Source organism: Panthera onca, chromosome X, assembly GCF_046562875.1.
Source record: "Panthera onca isolate mPanOnc1 chromosome X, mPanOnc1 haplotype 2, whole genome shotgun sequence".
NCBI classification, from domain to species: domain Eukaryota; kingdom Metazoa; phylum Chordata; class Mammalia; order Carnivora; family Felidae; genus Panthera; species Panthera onca.
Genome location: NC_138357.1, coordinates 101,654,460 through 101,667,870, shown reverse-complemented (window position 1 = coordinate 101,667,870; position 13,411 = coordinate 101,654,460). Strand labels below are relative to the sequence as shown.

Genomic DNA, 13,411 nt, shown 5'->3' with positions numbered 1-13,411 from the left:
TAGGTAACTTTTTCATTTTATATTTTCAATCATTTATACATAAGCATTATTGGTATTATATTTACATACTTTTGCAATGGCATTAAAGGAAACATCTCTTCCCAAGAGAAGGGAATGAACTATTTCTGAAAATTTAAAGAGCAATAAAGTTATCGGGTTGAAAATAAATGAGGGAAACAGATGAAATTTAAACAGAAATACCTCATTCACACAACTGAAATTTCTAACAGTATGATGACTTCTATAAATTAAGCTTTTATTTCCAGAAGGCCATGGTTTCAGTAGGAAGGCATTATCTTACGAGATGTAAAATATGAAGCATTTGCTTCCACATTCTTTTAAAAATGTTAATTTATTTTTCAAAGAGAGAGTGCATGAGTGGAGGCAGGTACAGAGAGAGTGGGACAGAGGATCTGAAGCAGGCTCTATGTTGACAGCAGAGAGCCCGCTGGGAGGCTTGAATTCATGAACTGTGAGATCATGATGTGAGCCAAAGTCAGAGGCTCAACCTACTGAGCTACCCAGGTGCCCCTGCTTCCACATTTAATTAGTAGGATGTTAAGTAAGATTCCCAACAGTTGTCTTGAAACTCTGAATTTCTGCATAAAGCTGAGAACAACAGGTACATAGTCCATAATTGTAACGAGAAGATCCAGGCCACCTATGAAGGCACTGCTAAGAAGGAACCAGAAGACTGGCCCCACCACTTTCAGCCCATTACCTAGCTGAAGGTATAGAAGAAGAAGTACAGTGACTGGAGAAAACTGATGGGGAAAGATTCTTTTGGAGTAGTGGGAGTACTAGGCATGTCCATACCTCCTCCCCACCTCTAGCTAAGTAATGGAGACTTTAAAAGACTCACCTGTAGATAACAGGTTAGTTTCCAGGATGGAACACTGACCTCTAAACCTGGTTGGGTGTTAGCAGGGATTCCGAAGCAATGGGACCAGTACTACCAAGTACCAGGAGACAACTCTTGGGGTAACTAATGTGTCCACTGCTTTAATACTAGGGCAATTGCCAATGGTAACGATTCGAGTAAATAAGAAAATGTGCATGAATTTTTATTTGGGTAAAGTACACTCATGGTACATTGCTGGGCTTCAAATATCTTAAGAAAGACGGCATTCAAGAGGGTTTCCTGCTGAAGTAGGGGATACAAACAAAGTGTTGACACAGTGAAGCAGAGCAAAAATATTGAAGAAGTGTTTGGAGAGGAATCTTCTGTATACTCCAAATACACTAAGCAAACACCAGGCCCTAACAAACTGGGTTCTGCAAAGGAAACAAGAGGCAGCATAGAACAAGCAGAAGCTACTTGGGAGACTGCATGATCTTGTCTAGAAAAAAAATCCCCCCTGTTGATGGCTTTCCTCTGACAGGTCTGCCTTGAATTTCTAGTCCCTCTCAATGCTGGGCCTTATCCCACGGAGCTGCCAGCACCAACTTAATTGTGCTCTTCCAACAAATGCTCCTATTTTGAAACTTTATTATTAAAAATTTCTTCAACTATTAAGTCCTCTAAGATGGAGAGACATTGGGGGAGGGCTTTGTGTGATATTTTCATCAAATGATGCATTCTTCATGTGTTTCTAGAGAACTGGCAGAAATATGTCATCCTGATAGGTCAAGATCACCCAACTCTAGTATCTCGAATAGCACAAGGACCCTGAGAGACCTAGTTGCATGGGCCCACCTCAAAGTCAAGGCAAATTTCTGAAGGTCTTAGGGGTTTGAACAAGTTCCATGGTGTATCCTTTCTCTCCATCCCTAATTACTATTAATAACAGATATCAAAGTCAGCATTAAGAGGAGAAAAGTCACACAAAGGTAGCCTGGGAGATGTATGTAGTCAAGAGCAGCTTCACAGTTGTGCAACCTGAGCAGTGGTACAGTGCCCCAAGGCTCAGAAACATACCTTGCTTGTTTTAACTGTTTCCTGACACTGCCCTTAATAATGTTATCTTTCAACGTGGGTAATGGAAGTGAAGTCCAATAAGGTGACAAAGGAAATGTGCAGGGGAAGTAAGTATAATATGTGTGTCGACCCCCATTTGCATATAGTGTTACTGACGTGCCATGAGCATAAAATTCGGGTGGACACACACTATGCGGGCATGGAGCAACACTCAAGCCCGTCCAAGGGAAGTATGTCTACGAACGACCGATGGCACTAACAGCCCCAAGAACTCGTGCTTTCTGTTTGAACCAGAACTTGCTTCAAATGCAGAAAGAAGGCAATTCTAAGAAAACAAGAATGACCACAGAGTCCTTGGATATCCCTTCTTACTTGTATTTCGTTCCCATATTAGCCAACCATTTAGGCTGAAATTGAGGACACAAAAAGAAAGGGAAAGGGCAACCCCGGGTTCCTTGTCCTTTCAATCCTGCCTTACTCATCAGAATGATGAAAGTACAGAATAGGAGTAGAACATGCACCTATCGAGAAGTGAAATAAAAACAGCTAAGTTAGTGGTGCAATGTTTCCACATTAAGAATGAAATACATAGGCATGCACAAGCTACAAAATACAAATTGTATAGTGCCCGTGATTCTGCAGGAGTTAAATGGTCTTATATTTACATTTACAACCGCAATTGCACAATGTAACAATGAGCAATAAAACCCATGCTAATACTTTAAAATTTTAATTTTCTTTGTTCAGTATGAAGTTCAACAGCAAATAAAAAACACAATGGCAAGTCAAGAAAGAGAGACCATGGAATAAAGGAAAACAGCTTTATAGTTTAATTTTAACAGCACTTTCCTTCCTGCTCTTTGAACAAGGGGCCCTGTATTTCACTTTTCACTGTACTGCACATTGTGTGGCCAGTGCTGTGTGTAGGTGAAAAAAAATACAATTCAATTCTGAATATTTTGGCTTCTCTGGGTTACAGGTGAGAGGAGACGGTGCTTTATTATCATGTACGCTAGAGCGTGGTTGTAAAACCCAAGGGCTGTGGAGGCAGTGTTTGAATCTTGACTCTGGTCTGAGGTCTTATCACCCTGGGAAGGTTACTTAGCTCTGTCATTAGCCTTAGTTTCCTCCTAAGTAAAACAGGAGCAGTGATACTTTCCTAATAAGATTGTGGTAAAAATTAAAGAACAGTATATCAAGTGTTTAGCAGAATGCCTGATCTTCTGTAAGAACCCAAGAAAGTGCATGATAACTGCAATTATTATGGGATTCTTATATGCATAAGAACCATTATGAAACTCAACCTACTCCACTGTTATCATCTTAAGTCACTGTCCAGATTTCAAAAGCCAAAAAATTATTGTGGAAAAAATGATCCGAAAAACTTCTGAGGGTAAGCATCAATTAAACCTTTATGAAACGTGAACCTTAACCTAGCTCCTACATCAAAGTTCTAAAAATCATTAATGATCTTGATTTCAAATGTATCTTCTCAAAATGATAAATTATAAACAACACTATTACTCAAGTAACACAATACATTTTACCAATGTACAATTTGGATTACAAAAGTAAACATTCCCACTGATAGATAAGTAGGTAAAGAAGATGTGACATATATACACAATGGAATATCACTCAGGCGTAAAAGAGGTGGAAATCTTGTCACCTGTGACAACTCAGATGGACCTAGAGGGCATTATGCTAAGTGAAATAAGTCAGACAGAGAAAGACAAATACCTTATGATTTCACTTCTATGTGGAATCTTTTTTGAAAAGCAAAACAAACAAACAGCAAAACAGAAACAGACTCATAAATACAGAAAACAAGCTGGTGGTTGTCAGAGGGGAAGCAGGGAGATGGGTACAAACTTCCAGTTATAAAATGCTTAAGTCATGGGGATGTGAAGTATACCACAGGGAAAACAGTCAATAATATTGTAATAACTCTGGTGATAGATGGTAACTAGACATTACAGCGATCATTTCATAATGTACATAAATGTCAAATCACTAGTTGTACACCTGAAACTAGTAAAATATTGTATGCCGACTACACTTCAATAGAAATAAAATAAACACTTCATGATTTATTGATATTTACAGAAGCTTGAAATTTTGGAGACAATTTTAAAAGGCAAATCTTTATAGTCAAGGACATGAGGTCTAGTACTCATAAATTCTGAATCTCAAAGTTTTGTCTGAGGATGTTCATAAAACAAAAACTTTGCAAAGACAGCCTTATTAAAGCTAAACTCAAACATGAATAAGCTGTGTAAAATAAAAAATAACTCAATTCATTATTATTTGTATGCATAAAATCAACTCTACATACATAGATGATTATGGTCAAAATTGTCATCAGGGCTCTGAGTAATTCCTTCTTTGTCTAGACAACTATTTTTCAAATTTGTTAGTCATGATTCATCAATGATTCATGAAATCATTTTAGTGGGTCATGACCAGGAATATTTAATGGGTCATGACTAGGAATTACTTAAAATTAAATAAAATTAAATTAATAAAATAAATATTAGCCTGTGTCATTTATATTAAGGATTAATATTGCTTTCTGAACTCTTGTTTGAGATATACATATATATGTATCTATGTATATATGTGTACATATATGTTCCGGGTCAAGAATAAAAAAAGTTATTTTCCATAGGTCAGGAAAGAAAATTAGAAACAATTCTAGAATTTCAGCACAAGTAAACCCATGAAAGAAGAAATGTGCTTGAATTTTCACATTTGCACGTTTTCAATAGAACCTTTGAAAGAAAATACATTCTTTATAAATCCATCTTTAACACTGGTGGTTCTGAAGCTCCTTGGGAGCTTCCCAGGTGTAGTCTAAAATTGATCCATCTGTGTGGAAGACAGAGAGAAACCAACTAAAGAGGCAAGCCACTCCAGATAGGTAGGTGGCAAGGGAACTTGCATACAAGCCTTGTTTACATACAGACCTTAATGGAGTTCAGTCACATATACTGTCCAGATGGGCTCAACATCACATCACTCTCTCAGAGCTGCATCCTTGGGGCAGCTCTAGGAGTGGGGAAGGCAGGTGGAATCATTCCAAGGACACAGGCAGGGGTGAGGGGACCTCCAATTGCCACGGTCCAGCTCATGGATCAAGGAGTAGTCATGTCCTCTCAAAGACCTCCCCCAATGAACAGAGAACTTAGAAACAGATATATGTAGACAGGCGAATACTTTTGGTTCCAGCTCCCCAAAACATGTATTTATTGCTACAGTATTTCATATTTTACTAAACTTGTGGCTAGTTCATACATATCATGGCAGCAAAGGAAACTTTCTAGGAAATTTGATCTTTGCTTTTTATAGAAGACATATGCATAAGAAAATGTTACCAATGATTTCATGACTTAAGATGCCAGTATCATCAAATGGAACTAATTTTTTTTTTCCCTAGGCTTCAATCTTCTTTTAATTTCTATCTTTATCACAGTGGTTTATGTTTCTCTGCAGTAGACTGGGCAAATAATGATTCAGGTGAGAGGTATAACGATGGACGGATGGAACAATTCTGGCTGTTTTCAAAATTAAGAACACTAAAATTGATTCAACATTCTCCACACATTTCAGAGGCGTAATGATTGTCCTTTCGCATGGGGACTTACAGATATTGTCACCTATGTTCCTTGAAGATGTTGCTATTCCATAAGGTGGAAGGGTATAGAAGAGGAAATGAAGTAATGAGGGAAGACAAATGAATGTATGTGTTAGTCCTGCAATGTCTAGGACAAATGTCTGGAAACGGATTTCCAGTGAGAGAAATTGTTGTAATAAAATATAGAGCAATAGCCTTGACACTACTTCATTATGTAACTTTTTTTAAACCCAGCATACTCTCCGTCTAATCTTGAGTAAGTTGTTTAACCTCTCTAAATCTCAGTTTCCCCATCTGTAAAACAAGGAGAATAAAAGCGTATCTCCATAGGATTGGTGAAAAGATTATATGAAATGATGCAAATAAAATGTTAAGCACATTCTAGTTTCTAAGAAATGTTCTACAACGCCTGTATTTGGGGACCAATGTTCACTGAAATGGCAAATGACTTTTACGAGGAAACACAGTTGAATGAGCTGTGTGTATTTTTAGAAGCACGACTTTGGCAATTGAAAGTGAGGTAAGTCATCAAATGGCTACATACAGGTAGTGAAACCAGCAATCCAGCAAACCACAAAGCTCTTAGAAAAATAGCTGGGACGTTTCCAGAGGGCACATCTATTACTGAGTACTTTTATATTTCTGTTGAAACCAACCTATTTTGGCAACTTCCCCAAATGCCACCTTAAAATGTGACAGGACTTTTAACCTGGATAAAAACAGTTCTTTTGTTCTTGAATGTGTAAACACTTCAAGAACATTTGAAAATGTTATCACTTAGCTCCCTTAAATGTGTCATACGTTTTTTAGAGTCAAGTCAGTGCATGGATAGTGGATTTTTTGGTGTATTCTATAATCTTTTTATTGTTCAGTGAAAGATTACTGGAAAGCTAAAGGATTACAGAGGGATAACGAAGTGGTTCGTTTACTAAATAACAGAAGAACCATTCATAAGAACTAGGATTAGTATGTGGAAATATTCTTGCATCAGTTCCCCTGTGTTTCCTCAGAGATATAACATGTAAACCAGGGCATAATTCAAAGTATAAAAAATGATTGCCGAAGTGATTTATGACAAATTAATCCATCATGCAACACTGTACATGACATTCAATCTAATCATACGATCAACGAGGTAATTTTTAATACTGCTTGGGCCTGAAATTCAGTTCAAAGTTAAACCCTAATGAGGAATTAGAAAAAAATTATGGTCTCCTGTTAGGGCAATATTAAAACAACAGTCACAACAACAACGACCACGTCTATAAAAGCAGTAACAACAGCTGCCGTTATTTATTGGGCACTTAGTGTCAGTTAATTTGTTAAGCACTTAACGTGCACTGTATCATTTTTTACCACAACAAATCAGGATGACAGAGCATAGTAGGATGAGGGAATGGGAGCAGAAAAATTAAACAATATGCCAAAAATCACAAAAGTGATTTGCTGTTCTGTGACTTAAAATCAAGTTGTTTGGTTTACAAACGCTTATCTTCACCACAATTTTATAAATCTCTATTAATGAAGAAAATGATTTCAGAGTCTGGGAAACAGCACTTTCACAAAATATCTTAATAAGAGTTCTTAAAAATAAAATAAAAATGTATATTTCTTTGTAAATATGTTTAGTGATGGATGTTAAGTAGACTACTGCGAACATTTTACAATATCATGAATCATTATGTTGTATACAGGTGTTGAACACCGGAAACATAATGCTATATTACAATTACATCTCAATGAAAATAAATAAAATTATTAGAGGAAGTTATAGCTCAGGCTCATAAAAAGAAAACAGTTATTGAACTAACATTCTAACCCAAATCTCCTAGTCACCTAAGAAGGATTTTAATTTCAAACAGCAACTGTATTGAAGTTGTCTTATGTCAAGTATATAAGATGAGTCCATTTTTTTTTAATGTATGTGTATTTTTTTTTTTAATATATGAAATTTACTGTCAAATTGGTTTCCATACAACACCCAGTGCTCATCCCAAAAGGTGCCCTCCTCAATACCCATCACCCTAATGTATGTGTATTTTGAGAGAGAACACACAAGCGTATATGCAAGTGGGAGAGGGGAGCGGGAGGGGCTGAGAGAGACCGGAGAGAGAGAATCTCGAGCAGTCTCCCTGATAACATGGGGCTCAATTTCCTGAACTGGGAGACCATGAACTGAACCGAAATCAAGTGTTGGATGCTTAACCCAATGAGCCACCCAGGTGCCCCTAAGATGAGTCCATTTAAAGAAAGCTAACAGGAAAGGTCAATAAGATTATGGTTCAGCTAATAAATTGTGCCTTGAAAAATTGTATGTATCTATATATTTTCTTCTTTTCTTCACTTCCACAATTTCACAATCAATGGTTTTGAAACTACTAAGAAAATAATATCCGGAACCCACATTGCTAGTCGGAAATCAAATGTAAAGTCAAGAATAATGCTTGCAAGACTAAGACACTGCTGTAACACTGAAAAAGGGGACAACGCAAATGCAGACAGGAGTGTGACATAGCCGAGGTGATGGCACAGACTCTCTTTTATAAGACAGAGGAAGATGCACAAAAAGTATGTAATGTAAATATTTTCTAAAGGAAGACGTGCCAAATCTACTGTTTGGACTCTATACTTTCTATAATTCCTATCACATGCCTTTCGTTTTTGTATCAGTTAAGTTGATTTTCTTCACTATTATAGAATGTCTTGCAGAAATGGTATATTGTGCTTAGAACACTCTGGTGAAGAAGACAAAAGAAGTCTATCATCATCTGTATACATATGTGTTATATCTATGTGTATACTTCCATTTTTAAGGAAATCTTTTCCCAAAACCTATTAAACAAAAAGGTTATGGAGCCAAGTATTCATCTTGATACCCAGAAACAAGTGTCTACTGCAGAGACTGCTGGTCCTTCAATATCTGTCCTCCTCCACTTCTTATATAGGAGAAAATATAGATGAGCTATGGAGCCTGGCTATACAGAGTATAAACTATAGTTCCCAGCTTCCCTTGCAGTTAGGTGTGACACGTGACCAAATAGTGGCGAGAGGAACAGGATATGTGCAACCTCTTTGTGAAAAGTTAAGAAGAATCAAAATGTTCTTCCCTTTGTAGTTTCCTTCTTCCCACAGGCTGTAATACAGACATGACGGTGAACGATCCTTGATGAAGTCAGTATCCTAGGGGATGACAGAGTATCATGGCAAAGAAAACGCTGGTCCCTGGATGGGCAAAGCTTTCCTACAAAGCCTGGACTAGCAATATACTGATAATTCTGAAAGAGAAATCAACTTGTTTCTTAGATAGTCCATTACTATGTTGTCTCTGTTACTCCCACAATGCCTATATCCTATCTAATACATGAGCATGCCCTAAGTTTCTAGGAATTGAGATTTTATTATAAAGATAAATGTATTTCTAAGGGCTAATATGTGGTTTTAAAATAAACTTTCTACCATAAAATCATATGCCTCTCTGCTTAATATACTCTCCCTCTATGAAATGTATTCTCAATGAAGGTTCCAGTTCATTTTGTTGCATCATTTTTTCTTTCTTTTTTATTCTTTTATAGAGTGAGAGTGAGCATTAGCAGGGGAGAGGGACAAAGGTGGGGAGAGAGAGAGAGAGAGAGAGAGAGAGAGAGAGAGAGAGAGAGAGAATGTCAAGCAGGCTCCACGGTCAGTGCAGAGCCTGACATGGGGCTTGATCCCATGACTCTGGGATTATCATCGTTTTTCAACCCATTTAACTTTTAAAAATTTCTTTCCAGATTGATTTATATAAGTGACATATTACATTGTGCAAATTTAAGATATAATTACCACTGTAGCTTTAGCTAACACCTCCATCATTTCACATAATTACCATTTCTTTTTTTGTACTGAAAACATTTATGATCTACTCTCTAACCAACTTTCAAGAAATATAACAGAGTATACACTTCTAGACATTACACAAATCTCTGTATTCCTTGAAGGCAGGAACTCTGTCCCATACTTAACAGAAGATACAACATACAGATAACTAATAAATACTAATTGAATTTAATTGTTTTAGGTATCTAATTTTAATTTATTATTAAAACTTATTTGCTCTTCCAATTTATGGTCTTGTATAAAAGATGTTTCAACTGGTGATCATGTGTGGAAAATAAGTGTATCATGGCATGAAGCATTCATGATTTTAAATATATATATTTTTCCCAACATTCCCTTTGACACATACCATGTGTGTGTTTATTGATTATTTCCTTTTCTTTATCTAAGTCTACTTTTCAAAAATTTTTAAGTTGATTTATTTATTGAGTGAGAGAAAGAGAGTGAGAGAGGATGCACAAGTTGGGGAGGAACAGAGAGAGAGGGAGAGAGAGAAAATCCCAAACAGGTTCTGCACCATCAGCGCAGGAATCGATGAGGAGCTCAAACTTGCAAAGTGTGAGATCATTACCTGAGCGAAATCAAGAGTCGGACGCTTAACTGATTAAGCCACCCAGGCACACCTTATTCTACTTTTTCATGTTACTGGACATATATTACCTCTCTTAACTATACTATCTTTCATTTCTTAATTTTCTCTTTTCTTGATCTCCTTCTGAAAAAATTTGTCTTGGTTATTGTCATCAACAAAGTCATAGGATCTTTCATAGAAAATCAAAAAGGATGGAAAATAAGTAATCATTGCTACAACAAACCCTTCTAAAGCAATGAAAGTTTAGAAAGAAAATAATAAAAGAGTTAAATAGATTTTATTTCTTTATTTTTACTTATTTAATTTTGAGAGAGAGTAAGCAGGAGAGAGGTAGAGGAGGGAGGGACAGAGAGAGAGAGAGAGAGAGAGAGAGAGGGAGGGAGAGGGAGAGAGAGAGAGAGAAAGAGAGAGAGAGAGAGAATGAATCCCAAGCAGGGTTCCCACTGGCAGCACAGAGCCCAATGTGGGGCTTAAACTCACAAACCATGAGGTCACGACCATAGCTGAAATCTAGAGGTAGACAGTTAACCGACTGAGTCATCCTGGCACCCCAAAAATATTTTTTTTGTCATTCATGATTTTATTTTTTTAATATGAAATGTATTATCAAATTGGTTTCCATACAACACCCAGGGCTCATCCCAAAAGGTGCCCTCCTCAATACCCATCACCCACCCTCCCCTCCCTCCCACCCTCTATCAACCCTCAGTTTGTTCTCACTTTTTCCAAATAGATTTTAAACGTACCTAATATAAAAGATATGTCTTTTTATTGATAAAGTTTACAATAAAGTTTTTTTGATAAATACCAATAAATTCATATGTAAAACAGCTTTCTCAATAACTCATCAAGTAGTTAATGAAGAGCATCCAGCTTAGTGATTTCTTTGCACACGTTATGTCATATAATTCTCACAACAACCCTAAAAGAGGGTCCATTGCCCAGATGAGAAAATTGAGGTCACACCCATGAGGTGTTGGATGAAAAACTGGACCCTCAGCAAACCAACATCCCTTCTTGTCACTCTGAAGGGTTAAAGGAATATTATGAGATCCATGGATTCCAGAGAAGAAAGATGAACACAATAACTATAATAATTTTGGTAGGCTTCAATAATTTTAAAAGTCAACACATACAAGTAGGAAAATTCATACAAGTAGGAATTTAAAGAATTGGGGATTTTCTGAAAGTAACTTTAAAATAAGGCAGTTGCAAGATATGTGAGAAGACCAAGTCAGTTCTTAACGTTATCCTCCTCAGTCCTAAGTTTAACAATCGTATCTACTTTCAAACATGCCTAATGCAAATATACCAATCAATCTTACTTTAATCAATCTTTTCTAAGTATTTGCCATCTCTGGAGAATCTATTTGCTTCCCATATTAAATCTCATTTCTTTCATGGAATCAAGAATCTCATTCCATTTCACAGAATCAGGAACTTGCCACTGTGGATTATCTCTTCTCTGTCCAAGCTCTCCCCCCATCAAACTGAGCCTAGGGGGTTGGTTTCTCAGTCTATTGCACGTCCTAGCTAGTGTTTTCTAAAATGTCACTGCCTTCCCTGGCTCCATCCCCACCTCTGTATGTGGCAATGTCTCAAAGGTGTCCTGGTGCACAGAACCAGCGCCTGCCCTCAGGGAACTTCAAGTGAGTCTCACTTTGGAGCAAGATAAACCTGAATTCCAATTCCTGAGGCTCTAGAATTTTGAAGGAGTGTGTGTTTGACTAAGTAATGAATCTCAGATTCCTGGTACACACCTGATAATACATAGGGCAGTATTAACTTAGAAGGTATTGTAAGGCTCACAGACAACATACACGGAGTTTTTATTGTCATTCCACATTACCCCTTTCCACTCAACCTTTATAAAATCACTTCCTTTTCTTCATTGTTCTTATTTAATGCAACGCAGAATAGAGAAGTAGCAAGTGATATCAACAAAAGGAGTCTGCCTACATTTGAGACCTGAAACCATAAAACTCCTAGAAGAAAACGTAGGCGGTAATCTGTTTGACATCAGCTTTAGCAGTATTTTTCTAGGTAAGTCTCTCAGGCAAGGGAAACATACAAACAAACAAAAAACTATTTGGTCTACACCAAAACAAAAAGATTTTTCCCAGTAAAGGAAACCATCAAAAAAAAAAAAAAAAAAAGGAAAGAAAAGAAAAGGCAACCTAATGAACATAAGAAGATATTTGTAAATGACTTATCAGATGAGGAGTTAATAATCCATATGACTCAACACAAAAACAACAAAAACAATCTGATTACAAAATGGGCAGAGGACCTAAAGAAGACAATTTTCTAAAGAAGACATCCAGATGGCCAAGAGACACAAGGAAAGATGCTCAACATCACTCGTCACAGGGAAATGCCAATCAAAACCACACTAAGGTATCACCTCACACCTGTCAGAAAGGCTGGAGTTAACAAGACAAAAACTAACGAGTGTTGGCAAGGATGTGGAGAAAAAGGAATGCTTGTGCACTGTTGGTGGGAATGTAAATGGGTGCAGTGACTAGAGAAAACTGTATGGAGGCTCCTCAAAAAATTAAAAATGGAAATACCATATAATCCTGTCACTTCCATCCTGGGTATCTGCCCAAAGAAAACAAGACTAATTAAAAAACACATCTGCATCCTATGTTTGTTGCAGCATTATTTACCATAGCCAACGTGCAGAAGCAACCCAAGCGCCCATCAGTAGATAAATGGATAAAGAAGATACGGTGTATGTGTGTGTGTCTGTGTGTGTGCAATGCAGTATTTCTCAGCCATAAAAAAGAACAAGATCTTGTCATTTGTCACAACATGAATGGACTTACAGGGTACAATGCTAAATGAAATAAGCCAGACAGAGAAAGACAAACATGATATGATTTCACTTGTATGTAGAATCTAGAAAACAAAACAAACAACTGAACAAAGCAAACACAGACCTATAAATACAGAAAACAAACTGGTAGTCGCCAGAGGGGAGAGGGGAGAGGGGTAGGGGGATGGACAAAGCAGATGTAGGGGATTGTGAGATACAGACTTCCAGTTATAGAACGAGTAAGTCATGGGGTGAAAGGTACAGTGCAGAGAGCATAACTTAATGGTAGCATAATAGCATTGCATGGTGATAGATGGTAGCTAAGCTCACAGTGACCAAAGCATAACATACAGAGGTGTCGAATTACTGTCTTATACACCTGAAACTAATTTAACATCGTGTGTCAACTATACTTCATTCAAAAAAAAAAAAAGAGGGGGATTGGTTTTATTTCAATTCTAGCTTATAAAAATATATAACTAAGCTAGCAAGCACACTTTTGTTAAGTAGGTCATTTTCCCTCAGACACAATGGTTATCTCCACTTCCCTCAGGTACACCAGCTACTTGGCTT

General features: G+C 37.1%; 1 protein-coding gene across 10 annotated transcripts in view; it reads right to left on the bottom strand.

Moving 5' to 3' along the window:
• The window catches only part of DMD (dystrophin), a 2,113,538-nt gene that overhangs the window by 1,458,135 nt on the left and 641,992 nt on the right, over positions 1–13,411 (bottom strand). The gene's annotated exons all lie outside the window — the stretch shown is intronic.